Source organism: Nerophis ophidion, linkage group LG21 (assembly GCF_033978795.1).
Source record: "Nerophis ophidion isolate RoL-2023_Sa linkage group LG21, RoL_Noph_v1.0, whole genome shotgun sequence".
Taxonomy (NCBI): Eukaryota; Metazoa; Chordata; class Actinopteri; order Syngnathiformes; family Syngnathidae; genus Nerophis; species Nerophis ophidion.
In genome coordinates, this window is record NC_084631.1 from 47,176,956 (window position 1) to 47,189,470 (window position 12,515).

Genomic DNA, 12,515 nt, shown 5'->3' on the forward strand with positions numbered 1-12,515 from the left:
CATGATGTGTGATATATGATGTGTGATACATGACGTGTGATACATGATGTGTGATATATGATGTGTGATACATGACGTGTGATATATGATGTGTGATACATGACGTGTGATACATGATGTGTGATATATGATGTGTGACACATGATGTGTGATACATGATGTTTGATACATGATGTGTGATATATGATGTGTGATACATGACGTGTGATATATGATGTGTGATACATGACGTGTGATACATGATGTGTGATATATGATGTGTGACACATGATGTGTGATACATGATGTGTGATACATGATGTGTGATACATGATGTGTGATACATGATGTGTGATACATGACGTGTGATACATGATGTGTGATACATGATGTGTGATACATGATATGTGATACATGATGTGTGATATATGATGTCTGATACATAATGTGTGATACATGATGTTTGATACATGATGTGTGATACATGATGTGTGATACATGATGTGTGATACATGATGTGTGATATATGACGTGTGATACATGATGTGTGATACATGATGTGTGATACATGATGTGTGATACATGATGTTTGATACATGATGTGTGATACATGATGTGTGATACATGATGTGTGATACAAGATGTTTGATACATGATGTGTGACACATGATGTGTGATACATGATGTGTGATACATGATGTGTGATACATGATGTGTGATACATGATGTGTGATACATAATGTGTGATACATGATGTGTGATACATGATGTGTGATGCATGATGTGTGATACATGATGTTTGATACATGATGTGTGATACATGATGTGTGATACATGATGTGTGATACATGATGTTTGATACATGATGTGTGACACATGATGTGTGATACATGATGTGTGATACATGATGTGTGATACATGATGTGTGATACATGATGTGTGATACATAATGTGTGATACATGATGTGTGATACATGATGTGTGATGCATGATGTGTGATACATGATGTGTGATACATGATGTGTGATGCATGATGTGTGATACATGATGTGTGATACATGATGTTTGATACATGATGTTTGATACATGATGTGTGATACATGATGTGTGATACATGATGTGTGATACATGATGTGTGATATATGATGTGTGATGCATGATGTGTGATACATGATGTGTGATACATGATGTGTGATACATGATGTGTGATACATGATGTTTGATACATGATGTGTGATACATGATGTGTGATACATGATGTGTGATACATGATGTGTGATACATGATGTGTGATACATGATGTGTGATACATGATGTTTGATACATGATGTGTGATACATGATGTGTGATACATGATGTGTGATACATGATGTGTGATACATGAGGTGTGATACATGATGTGTGATACATGATGTATGATGCATGATGTGTGATACATGATGTGTGATACATGATGTGTGATACATGATGTGTGATACATGACGTGTGATACATGATGTGTGATACATGATGTGTGATACATGACGTGTGATACATGATGTGTGATACATGATGTGTGATACATGATGTGTGATACATGACGTGTGATACATGATGTGTGATACATGATGTGTGATACATGATGTGTGATACATGATGTGTGATACATGATGTGTGATACATGACGTGTGATACATGTTTGATACATGACGTGTGATACATGATGTGTGATACATGATGTGTGATACATGATGTGTGATACATGACGTGTGATACATGTTTGATACATGACGTGTGATACATGATGTGTGATACATGATGTGTGATACATGACGTTTTTTACATGATGTGTGATACGTGATGTGTGATACATGATGTTTGATACATGACGTGTGATACATGATGTGTGATACATGATGTGTGATATATGATGTGTGATACATGACGTGTGATACATGATGTGTGATACATGACGTTTTTTACATGATGTGTGATACGTGATGTGTGATACATGATGTTTGCTACATGACGTGTGATACATGATGTGTGATACATGATGTGTGATACATGATGTGTGATACATGATGTGTGATACATGATGTGCGATACATGATGTGTGATACATGATGTGTGATACATGACGTGTGATACATGATGTGCGATACATGATGTGTGATACATGATGTGTGATACATGACGTGTGATACATGATGTGTGATACGTGATGTGTGATACATGATGTTTGATACATAACGTGTGATACATGATGTGTGATACATGATGTGTGATACATGATGTGTGATACATGATGTGTGATACATGATGTGTGATATATGATGTGTGATACATGACGTGTGATACATGATGTGTGATACATGACGTGTGATACATGATGTGTGATACATGATGTGTGATACATTATGTTTGATACATGACGTGTGATATATGATGTGTGATACATGACGTGTGATACATGATTTGTGATACATGATGTGTGATACATGATGTGTGATACATGATGTGTGATACATGATGTGTGATACATGACGTGTGATACATGATGTGTGATATATGATGTGTGATACATGACGTGTGATACATGATGTGTGATATATGATGTGTGATACATGACGTGTGATATATGATGTGTGATACATGACGTGTGATACATGATGTGTGATATATGATGTGTGACACATGATGTGTGATACATGATGTTTGATACATGATGTGTGATATATGATGTGTGATACATGACGTGTGATATATGATGTGTGATACATGACGTGTGATACATGATGTGTGATATATGATGTTTGACACATGATGTGTGATACATGATGTGTGATACATGATGTGTGATACATGATGTGTGATACATGATGTGTGATACATGACGTGTGATACATGATGTGTGATACATGATGTGTGATACATGATGTGTGATACATGATATGTGATACATGATGTGTGATATATGATGTGTGATACATAATGTGTGATACATGATGTTTGATACATGATGTGTGATACATGATGTGTGATACATGATGTGTGATACATGTGTGATATATGACGTGTGATACATGATGTGTGATACATGATGTGTGATACATGATGTGTGATACATGATGTTTGATACATGATGTGTGATACATGATGTGTGATACATGATGTGTGATACATGATGTTTGATACATGATGTGTGACACATGATGTGTGATACATGATGTGTGATACATGATGTGTGATACATGATGTGTGATACATGATGTGTGATACATGATGTGTGATACATGATGTGTGATGCATGATGTGTGATACATGATGTGTGATACATGATGTGTGATACATGATGTGTGATACATGATGTGTGATACATGATGTTTGATACATGATGTGTGATACATGATGTGTGATACATGATGTGTGATACATGATGTGTGATATATGATGTGTGATGCATGATGTGTGATACATGATGTGTGATACATGATGTGTGATACATGATGTGTGATACATGATGTTTGATACATGATGTGTGATACATGATGTGTGATACATGATGTGTGATACATGATGTGTGATACATGATGTGTGATACATGATGTGTGATACATGATGTTTGATACATGATGTGTGATACATGATGTGTGATACATGATGTGTGATACATGATGTGTGATACATGACGTGTGATACATGATGTGTCATACATGATGTATGATACATGATGTGTGATACATGACGTGTGATACATGATGTGTGATACATGATGTGTGATACATGATGTGTGATACATGACGTGTGATACATGATGTGTGATACATGATGTGTGATACATGACGTGTGATACATGATGTGTGATACATGATGTGTGATACATGATGTGTGATACATGACGTGTGATACATGATGTGTGATACATGATGTGTGATACATGATGTGTGATACATGATGTGTGATACATGATGTGTGATACATGACGTGTGATACATGATGTGTGATACATGACGTGTGATACATGATGTGTGATACATGATGTGTGATACATGACGTGTGATACATGATGTGTGATACATGATGTGTGATACATGATGTTTGATACATGACGTGTGATATATGATGTGTGATACATGACGTGTGATGCATGATGTGTGATACATGATGTGTGATACATGATGGGTGATACATGATGTGTGATACATGATGTTTGATACATGACGTGTGATACATGATGTGTGATACATGATGTGTATCACACATCATGTACCTCATCATACTTTACTAAGGCCGGGAGTCATCGATTACATTTGTGTATGGACTAAAATCCTTCCTTTACAAGACTGAAAGTAGCCCAGTGGTTAAGACTGTTGCATGAGAACAAACTGTACAGAGTTCAAACCCCACTCCGGTCAGCAGTATTTTTTCCACCTCATCTTACTCCAGTGAGTCAGGGGTCGTAGATAACATTTGTGTATGGAAAGAAATCCTCTCTTCACAGGACCAGGGATAGCTCAGTGCTTAAGACAGGTACTGGGTTCGAATCCCACTCATGTTGACAAAATTGAGTTTAAGCTTGTCACACTTTACTGAGCCAGGAGTCCTCGATTACATTTGTGTTTAGAACACAATCTTCTCTTCACAAGACCCAGAATAGACCAGGGGTTACGACATCTGACTCGGAATGAAAAGTACTGGGTTCAAATCCCACTCAGGTTGACTGTATTTTGTTCTATCTCATCAAACTTTACTGGGCCATCAGTCCTCGATTAGATTTGTGTATGAAAAAAAAAAATCTCATCAAGACGCAGGATAGCCCAGTGGTTAAGACTGCTGACTCTGAATGACAGGTACTGGGTTCGAATCCCACTCATGTGGACAAAATTTTGTTTAAGCTTGTCATACTTTACTGAGCCAGGAGTCCTCGATTACATTTGTGTATAGGACACAATCTTCTCTTCACAAGACCCAGGATAGACCAGGGGTTAAGTCATCTGACTCGGAATGAAAAGTACTGGGTTCAAATCCCACTCAGGTTGAGTGTATTTTGTTTTACCTCATCAAACTTTACTGGGCCATCAGTCTTCGATTACATTTGTGTATGAAAAAAAATATCTCATCAAGACCTAGGATAGCCCAGTGGTTAAGACTGCTGACTCTGAATGACAGGTACTGGGTTCGAATCCCACTCATGTTGACAACATTTTGTTTAAGCTTGTCATACTTTACTGAGCCAGGAGTCCTCGATTACATTTGTGTATAGAACACAATCTTATCTTCACAAGACCCAGGATAGACCAGGGGTTAAGACATCTGACTCGGAATGAAAAGTACTGGGTTCAAATCCCACTCAGGTTGAGTGTATTTTGTTCTACCTCATCAAACTTTACTGGGCCACAGTCCTCGATTACATTTGTGTACGAAAAAAAATTGTCTCATTTAGACCCAGGATAGCCCAGTGGTTAAGACTGTTGACTCACGTTGAAGACTGTGGGGTTCGACTCCTGCTTGGGTCGATGTGAAATTTAAAAGATCAGCTGGAGGCTGCAAGTTGACAAATATTGTAACTGTGTCATTTCTCCCATGTAATGTTAAAATAATAATTTAATTTACTTTTTTTTTATCCAATTACAATTAACCTATTTTATTTTATTTGTACCCAGGAGAGCTCATTGGTCAACGCTCTTTATTTATCCTATTCCCACCCACCTCAGGAGTTACACTCACTCGCACACACTCCTACACACACACACACACACACACACACACGCGCACTCATTCTCACACACACACACAGGTAACCCCTGAGGTGTCATCATTGACTATTTGACATTTTATTTTGGATTATTATTAGCTTTAGTGTTGACTTAATTTTTCAACTATATGTTAGTCAAAGAAGTAGCACATAACATTAGTCTGTGTGGGGGAGAAGAAGCAGCCCACAATGTATGTCGTCTTGACGCCATACTGCCAAATTACTGACTCCATGTATGGGATTTGAACTCACTACCCCTGTATTAGGAGCCCACAGTGTTGACCATTGAGCTATCCTGGGTCCCAACAAAGTTTGGTTTTCGCTCATATACAAATGTTATCAGTGAACTATGATCAAGGCAAAACAAAGAACAAGAACTTCCCAGATGTGGATTTGAACCCAGTAGTACTGCGTGTGAGGAAGCAGTGTTAACCATTGAGCTATCACAGGTCCCACTAAGTATTGTTTTTCACTCATATACAAATGTAATCAGTGAACTATGATCAAGGCAAAACAAAAAACTAGCTCTTCCTACAAATGGATTTGAACCCAGTAGTTCTGCATGAGAGGCAGCAGTCTTAACCATTGAGCTATCCTGAGTCTTGTTGGAAGTGTAGCCTGGCTCCTTCATTAATGGAATCGTGACATCTGTCCCAGTAAACTACGATTGAGGTGGAGCTCAATTTTGAACTGAAGTTACATATCAAACCAATTGGGATTCAAACCCAGTACCCCCATATTTGAAGCTCACAGTGTTGACCATTGAGGTATCCTGGGTTCCATCAAGACATGATTTTCACTCATATACAAATGCAATCATTTAACAATGATAGAGATGAAACAAAAAACAAGACCTCCCATCTTGTGGATTTGAACCCAGTAGTACCGTGTGAGAGGCAGCAGCCTTTACCATTGAGCATTTTGGGTTCTACTACTTCCTGATCTGGATCAATATACCAATGTTACATACCTGTTGTTGAGTAGTTGGTGTGTGCCATGTCTCTCAGGTGTGACATACCTGTTGTTGGTTTGTGCCATGTCTCTCAGGTGTGACATACCTGTTGTTGGTGTGTGCCATGTCTCTCAGGTGTGACATACCTGTTGTTGGTGTGTGCCATGTCTCTCAGGTGTGACATACCTGTTGTTGGTGTGTGCCATGTCTCTCAGGTGTGACATACCTGTTGTTGGTGTGTGCCATGTCTCTCAGGTGTGACATACCTGTTGTTGGTGTGTGCCATGTCTCTCAGGTGTGACATACCTGTTGTTGGTGTGTGCCACGTCTCTCAGGTGTGACATACCTGTTGTTGGTGTGTGCCACGTCTCTCAGGTGTGACATACCTGTTGTTGGTGTGTGCCACGTCTCTCAGGTGTGACATACCTGTTGTTGTCATACCTGCCAGCTTGTCTGCAGCAATAAACAAGTCATCAATTGAGTCCACAACATGTTTGATGTTTATTCCTCTCATGTTGAAGTAGTTCCCATCTGCAGTTCGCCCACTGCACTCTATCGCCACCATGTGGTCATACCTGCAACAACTTCATAGTTCTTTGAAACTATCGCCACCATGTGGTCATACCTGCAACAACTTCATAGTTCTTTGAAACTATCGCCACCATGTGGTCATACCTGCAACAACTTCATAGTTCTTTGAACCTAAAATCTATTGAGATATATATCGTATATATGGAGCGGAAAACACAACCCAAAATTCAAAGTTTCTTCATGCGACGTAGCCGGCCTACTTCACCACAGTCTGTAGTCTATTGCCCCCCCCCCAGGCAAAGATGAGATGGAGATGTGATGGTGACGACTAACACATTTTCTGGGGGGGAAATCACTGCATAGATAACATTTGTGTATGGAAAGAAATCTGTTCTTTACAAGACCAAGGATAGCTCAGTGGTTAAGACTGCGGACTCTGAATGAGAGGTACTGGTTTCGAATGCCAATCTAGTTGACATCATTTTGTTCAAACTCATCATACTTTACTGAGCCAGGAGTCCTCAATTACATTTGTGTATGGAACACAATCATAGCTTCACAAGACCCAGGACAGTCCAGTGGTTAAGACTTCTCACTTGGAATTAAGCGCACTGGGTTCAAATCCAGCTCTAATTGATTTTTATTTTTTTTTTCCCCAAGATGGCGCTGCTGTAGTGGCTGCTGTTGGCAGGAGCTCCGTGCTCTTGTGTCATCATTTTGTGTTTCCCTCTTGTTTTCATGTCTTATTATATTTTTTTGCCTTTTGGTCCGGGACCCTTTGGGACTGTGTGACAAGGGGGGGCACTTTCGTGACCTCTGTGGTGCTTTTTGTGGAATTCTGGATCTTCCTCCCAGGAGCCTTTTGACCATGGAGACCAGCTGCTGGGTGTCTGCCACACCGGAGTCGCTTTGGAGGGACTGGAGGAGATGCGGATGAAGGGACAGGTCTGCGGAGCAAGCTCTGAGCGCTGGGACGGAGAGGCTTGGCGGTGTCTTGGCTGGGTGAGCGGGTGTCGTACACCTCAGTCTCCTTGGACGTATCCTCGCTCATCCATGCGGACTGGACACTGGCCGAGTGTTGGTTGGCGGCTTAGAGTGGAGTCAGTTCTCTTGGTTGCTTTGTTGGGTCTGCTCCTGTTTCTGGCCACGCTCCCTCCACCCCAGTGGACGATGGCGTGGAACAGCGCAGAGACCACCACAGTGTCTATGTTTCTTTTAGTTGTTATTCATAGCTGGATGTAGAAGTGTCTGCTTGTATCCGCTGCTTTAATGTCTTTCATGTCCTTTGTCTTCTTTGATGTTTACCTCTTACACACATGTGAGAGGGATGCGTACTATGGCTATGAGTTGTTGTTGTTTTTTCCCTTGGCCTCAGTCTGGACCCCTTCTCCAGGGCCCAGGTTTAGACCATTTTTATTTTAGTATATTTTATTTTATTTTATTTTAATCTTCTATTTTTTTCACCCATTCCCAACCTCATTATACTTTACAGAGCCAGGAGTCCTCGATTACATTTATGTATGGAACACAATCTTATTGTCACAAGACCCAGGGTAGACTAGGGGTTGAGACTGCTGACTTTGAATGAAAAGTGCTGAGTTCAAACCTCACTCTGGTTGATAGTATTTTTTTTTTTACCTCATCATACTTTACGAAGGCCGGGAGTCATCGATTACATTTGTGTATGGACTAAAATCCTACCTTTACAATACTGAAAGTAGTCCAGTGGTTAAGACTGTTGCATGAGAACAAACTGTACACAGTTCAAACCCCACTCCGGTCAGCAGTATTTTTTCCACCTCATCTTACTCCAGTGAGTCAGGGGTCGTAGATAACATTTGTGTATGGAAAGAAATCCATTCTTCACAGGACCAGGGATAGCTCGGTGGTTAAGACTGCTGACTCTGAATGACAGGTACTGGGTTCGAATCCCACTCATGTTGACAAAATTTAGTTTAAGCTTGTCATACTTTACTGAGCCAGGAGTCCTCGATTACATTTGTGTATAGAACACAATCTTCACTTCACAAGACCCAGGATAGACCAGGGGTTAAGACATTTGACTCGGAATGAAAACTACTGGGTTCAAGTCACACTCAGGTTGACTGTATTTTGTTCTACCTCATCAAACTTTACTGGGCCATCAGTCCTCGATTACATTTGTGTATGAAAAAAAATATATCTCATCAAGACCCAGGATAGCTCAGTGGTTAAGACTGCTGACTCTGAATGACAGGTACTGGGTTCAAATCCCACTCATGTTGACAAAATTTAGTTTAAGCTTGTCATACTTTACTGAGCCAGGAGTCCTCGATTACATTTGTGTATAGAACACAATCTTCTCTTCACAAGACCCAGGATAGACCAGGGGTTAAGACATCTGACTCGGAATGAAAAGTACTGGGCTCAAGTCCCACTCAGGTTAACTGTATTTTGTTCTACCTCATCAAACTTTACTGGGCCATCAGTCCTCGATTACATTTGTGTATGAAAAAAAATATATCTCATCAAGACCCAGGATAGCCCAGTGGTTAAGACTGCTGACTCTGAATGACAGGTACTGGGTTTGAATCCCACTCATGTTGACAAAATTTTGTTTAAGCTTGTCATACTTTACTGAGCCAGGAGTCCTCGATTACATTTGTGTATAGAACACAATCTTCTCTTCACAAGACCCAGGATAGACCAGGGGTTAAGACATCTGACTTGGAATGAAAAGTACTGGGTTCAAATCTCACTCAGGTTGTGTGTCTTTTGTTCTACCTCATCAAACTTTACTGTGCCACAGTCCTCGATTACATTTGTGTATGAAAAAAAATTGTGTCATCAAGACCCAGGATAGCCCAGTGGTTAAGACTGTTGACTCAGGTTGAAGAGTGTGGGGTTCGACTCCTGCCTGGGTCGATGTGTAATTTAAAAGATCAGCTGGAGGCTGCAAGTTGACAAATATTGTAACTGTGTCATTTCTCCCATGTAATGTTAAAATAATAATTTAATTTACTTTTTTTTTATCCAATTACAATTAACCTATTTTATTTTATTTGTACCCAGGAGAGCTCATTGGTCAACGCTCTTTATTTATCCTATTCCCACCCACCTCAGGAGTTACACTCACTCGCACACACTCCTACACACACACACACGCGCACTCACGCACTCATTCTCACACACACACACACACTCACAGGTAACCCCTGAGGTGTCATCATTGACTATTTGACATTTTATTTTGGATTATTATTAGCTTTAGTGTTGACTTAATTTTTCAACTATATGTTAGTCAAAGAAGTAGCACATAACATTAGTCTGTGTGGGGGAGAAGAAGCAGCCCACACTGTATGTCGTCTTGACGCCATACTGCCAAATTACTGACTCCATGTATGGGATTTGAACTCACGACTCCTGTATTAGGAGCCCACAGTGTTGACCATTGAGCTATACTGGGTCCCAACAAAGTTCGGTTCTCGCTCATATACAAATGTTCTCAGTGAACTATGATCAAGGCAAAACAAAGAACAAGAACTTCCCAGATGTGGATTTGAACCCAGTAGTACTGCGTGTGAGGCAGCAGTGTTAACCATAGAGCTATCCCAGGTCCCACTAAGTATTGTTTTTCACTCATATACAAATGTTATCAGTGAACTATGATCAAGGCAAAACAATAAACTAACGCCTCCTAACAATGGATTTGAACCCAGTAGTTCTGCATGAGAGGCAGCAGTCTTAACCATTGAGCTATCCTGAGTCTTGTTGGAAGTGTAGTCTGGCTCATTCATTAATGGAATCGTGACATCTGTCCCAGTAAACTACGATTGAGGTGGAGCTCAATTTTGAACTGAAGTTACATATCAAACCAATTGGGATTCAAACCCAGTACCCCCATATTTGAAGATCACAGTGTTGACCATTGAGGTATCCTGGGTTCCATCAAGACAGGATTTTCACTAATATACAAATGCAATCATTTAACAATGATAGAGATTAAACAAAAAACAAGATCTTGTGGATTTGAACCCAGTAGTACCGTGTGAGAGGCAGCAGCCTTAACCATTGAGCATTTTGGGTTCTACTACTTCCTGATCTGGATCAATATACCAATGTTACATACCTGTTGTTGAGTAGTTGGTGTGTGCCATGTCTCTCAGGTGTGACATACCTGTTGTTGGTGTGTGCCATGTCTCTCAGGTGTGACATACCTGTTGTTGGTGTGTGCCACGTCTCTCAGGTGTGACATACCTGTTGTTGGTGTGTGCCACGTCTCTCAGGTGTGACATACCTGTTGTTGGTGTGTGCCACGTCTCTCAGGTGTGACATACCTGTTGTTGGTGTGTGCCACGTCTCTCAGATGTGACATACCTGTTGTTGGTGTGTGCCACGTCTCTCAGGTGTGACATACCTGTTGTTGGTGTGTGCCACGTCTCTCAGGTGACATACCTGTTGTTGGTGTGTGCCACGTCTCTCAGGTGTGACATACCTGTTGTTGGTGTGTGCCACGTCTCTCAGGTGTGACATACCTGTTGTTGGTGTGTGCCACGTCTCTCAGGTGTGACATACCTGTTGTTGGTGTGTGCCACGTCTCTCAGGTGTGACATACCTGTTGTTGGTGTGTGCCACGTCTCTCAGGTGTGACATACCTGTTGTTGGTGTGTGCCACGTCTCTCAGGTGTGACATACCTGTTGTTGGTGTGTGCCACGTCTCTCAGGTGTGACATACCTGTTGTTGGTGTGTGCCACGTCTCTCAGGTGTGACATACCTGTTGTTGGTGTGTGCCACGTCTCTCAGGTGTGACATACCTGTTGTTGGTGTGTGCCATGTCTCTCAGGTGTGACATACCTGTTGTTGGTGTGTGCCATGTCTCTCAGGTGTGACATACCTGTTGTTGGTGTGTGCCATGTCTCTCAGGTGTGACATACCTGTTGTTGGTGTGTGCCATGTCTCTCAGGTGTGACATACCTGTTGTTGGTGTGTGCCATGTCTCTCAGGTGTGACATACCTGTTGTTGGTGTACCAAAAAGTTCTATCTTGGTTTCATCTGACCACATGACATTCTCCCAATCCTCTGCTGTATCATCCATGTATCCATTTTGTTATAAACTCAACTCGTCGTATTTGGAGAATACTAAGTTGCATCCCAAAAACACCATACCTACTGTGAGGCATGGGGGTGGAAACATCATGCTTTGGGGCTGTTTTTCTGCTAAGGGGACAGGACGATTGATCCGTGTTAAGGAAAGAATGAATGGGGCCATGTATCGTGAGATTTGGAGCCAAAACCTCCTTCCATCAGTGAGAGCTTTGAATGGTTGACCAAATAC